This window comes from Gobio gobio (assembly GCF_949357685.1).
Source record: "Gobio gobio genome assembly, chromosome: 2".
In the NCBI taxonomy this organism is placed as follows: Eukaryota; Metazoa; Chordata; class Actinopteri; order Cypriniformes; family Gobionidae; genus Gobio; species Gobio gobio.
This window is the reverse complement of record NC_137098.1, coordinates 29,680,757-29,683,861: the sequence shown is the minus strand read 5'-3', so window position 1 is coordinate 29,683,861 and position 3,105 is coordinate 29,680,757. Positions and strand designations below refer to the sequence as shown.

General features: G+C 38.9%; 1 long non-coding RNA gene across 1 annotated transcript; it reads left to right on the top strand.

Annotated features, from left to right (window-relative positions):
• The first annotated feature begins 1,793 nt into the window (after nucleotides 1–1,793).
• Nucleotides 1,794–2,332, top strand: LOC307122926. Its single transcript, XR_013816110.1, has 3 exons — nucleotides 1,794–1,958; nucleotides 2,079–2,133; nucleotides 2,238–2,332. It is a non-coding gene; the product is annotated as an uncharacterized lncRNA (long non-coding RNA).
• Nucleotides 2,333–3,105: the final 773 nt, after the last annotated feature.

The window sequence follows — 3,105 nt, the reverse complement described above, 5'->3', positions numbered from 1 at the left end:
GACAGGGTTTAAATTATGCCAAGAGTAGGCCTTAATCTAGTTAATCGCGAGTTAAAAAATTGTTGCCTGGAGCAAAGATTAAGCACAGATTACTAATGCTGCCTTCACGTGCTATCGGAATTATCGTAAATACGAGTTTACTAGGTAAAAATTGCACATGAACACCCTCTGATGTCGTGTTTACCACTGGGAAGTTCGGAAATAATTTTGATACCCCAATTCCTGAGATGGCCGTGTCATAAGCTTTAAACATGGTGGCGGGGAGAACTAGACTGCTGTGGCAGGTGTGGTTTTATTGTTTTTTTTCCAAAACAGCTTGGTCGTCTTGTCTTGACATTAACGTAGTACATATTTACATGTAAGAGTAATCATATGAAGTGTATTGTATGTTTGGTACACAGCAAAAATAGCCTGCATTTGACTGAAATTACAGAATCAGCAGAAAGCGGACTATGTGGAATGTTTATGGTTGTCGGTGCATGGAGACTACAAATGATGATGGTTTTAATAAGATTTTCCCAATAAGGCAAGAATAACCTGGTGTCCACCATGATTCCTGTTCACTCCGACAACAAAGCACTTGAATGCAACAAGCTCGTAATCACGACTTCTAAAGTGGGAATTAGGAAATTTCCGATAGCACGTGAAGGCAGCATAACACCTGGACTATGAGTCCTGAACTAAAATAAACTGGATTCATTTACAGTTTTATCTAATTGCTTACACACAATTTCTGAAAATATGGCTCCATTTCTTGTAACTCTACACACAAAACACACAACATGCAAAACATCAGACATCGCTTGCAAAAGCAACACTTTGTGCAAAACTATTTTAACTCTTCCAAAAATGTTGTTTTTGCATATATCTAACTACACACAAATATGCACAACTGAGGAATTTTCAGTTGAACTGAATCAACACTGAAGTCACTTGAGCTGAATATTGACACTATTTTGGCTTGTTAGAGCCGGTTTACCGCAGAATTTGTTTTGAACTTGTTACTGAAGCTGCTATGAAACAATATATTTTGTTGTATGCATATTCTTTCTTTCTCAAACCTTAGTTTTGATTTCTAAGTGATCAATTTATGTATAAGTGTTTTCACACATGATCATTGGCTGTATGGGTCCTCAGTAAATTAATGTGGCATTTAAATGGCAAAAGTTATTCTTGTCTCTATAACTTATGGCTTCCTAAAGACACCTTTATGGGTAAATAAAATATTAATAATATAAATAAAATGTATATCAAAACATATTTTAAATATAATGAAGTCATTTTATTATAGCACTCATCAGATGTTCCTGGAAACAAAACAGAGACAGAACAGTATAAACAAACTATACAACAAACTAAAGACCAAATTACAAAAACATTATTATGTGAAAGTGAATAAAGTTGTGTGTGTGTGTGTGTGTGTCACACCGTGTTGATATCACAGAGTTTATGCACACCGCTTGCTCATTTGTATGCGCGCACATCTCGCGAGATATTCCTCATAACAATGACCTCGCATGTGATTGGAGGAGCCCGACGAGCTTCTCGCCCTCGTCCAATCACGTGCGAGTTCAAGGCCATGATGCGTACAAGACGTGTTTTAAACAGACGTGTTTTGGACTTTTTTTTTTTACATTTTCTGTGTTTTTGCTGCTTTGCGTGATCAACATGACAGGACGCCGCCTCGCCTTCAGCTCTCCTTCAACTCCTCTGAATGGACGCGACCAACCCCTTTCCGCCAGTCCGCTGACCGATGAGAAGAAACTGCTGAATACTATGAGTGGCCTGTCTCGTCAGCTTACTCTACTTACGAACAACTGAATGAGAAGTTTGATGTAATAAACTCCAGGTTGCTGTCCATGGAGGATAAGTGGGCTGCTTTTGAGTCGAAAAACCGCTGTGCTGTGGAAGAAAATAACTCCAAGAAGAGAAGACGAGTGCACAATCCCAAGATTGCGGTAAGAATATTTTTATGTATAACGGTAATATTATTTTTAAAGTACCCCACGCTAAAAGTAACGTTTGCAGAACCAGTTTGCGTTTTTATATATAAGCGTATTTTGTCTTGTATTTTTCAGGAGGCTGTCCGGCGTCTACACAACTCTGAGGCAAACTTTAGGCGCCAGAGCATGGGTTATGTAACGTTACGATTGAAAGAATATGCTTTTATTCAGCTGTATAAGGAAATGGATGCGTTAATAGATCCGAGCTTATAACTGCACATTTTGTTTACACAGACTATCCTCGCCTCATAACGAAGCCGTGAGCTCTTATCTGCTTGGAGCGATTTCCGCGAGTCCAGATTTAACCGCTGAACATGAGGACATTGTGTGTAAGTATGACTAATGTTTTTCTCATTCCTTGTTTAATTTTACCGTGACTGTTTTTATTAATACCAGTCTCATGTAATTGTTTTCCAGCTGCCTGTAAGACGTATTATGAATCGATACGCCGGAGCTTCAGATACAAACAACCTGAACTTACATCGCAGGCGGAAACTGCGAAGAGTTTAGCTCGGAGTCGATCAAGAAGAAAAAGGGTAAGATTTATTATATTAGATCCGTTTTTTGTCAATGTGAGTATTTTTCAGGTTGCTTATTGTCTTTATGGATTGTATTACAGTTGCTGGAAGCAAGACGAAGTGTGCTGGCTCCGGATGAGGTTGACATTTGGAAGTCCGAGACCATTGAACTCATGTCTGACGAGGAAGACGGCGTTGTTGACGGTGTGTCTGGATGGATTGTGCGGCCACCGCCCTCTCGCAGCCCGGAGCTCACCGAATTTTGTAACACTTTGCAATCCAGATTAGAGGCCACACCGAAGTACAGGGCGACTCACCATATACGCCTGTGTTCCCCTAATGTGTTGGGCGCTTCTTTTTGACGTTTTTGGAGGACAACATAAAAGCTGCACTGTACTATTTGTGTTTGACAATAAAGCTCTTTCTTTGAATGAACAGCTGTGTGTGTTTTATATATTAAGCTCTTTCATTGAATAAACGGCACGGTCCGTATAATTGTCCCATATATTCTTTGATGGTATGAATAGTGTACTTCATAGCACTAATATAAAACATAAATTATATATTTATTTTATATTATTATT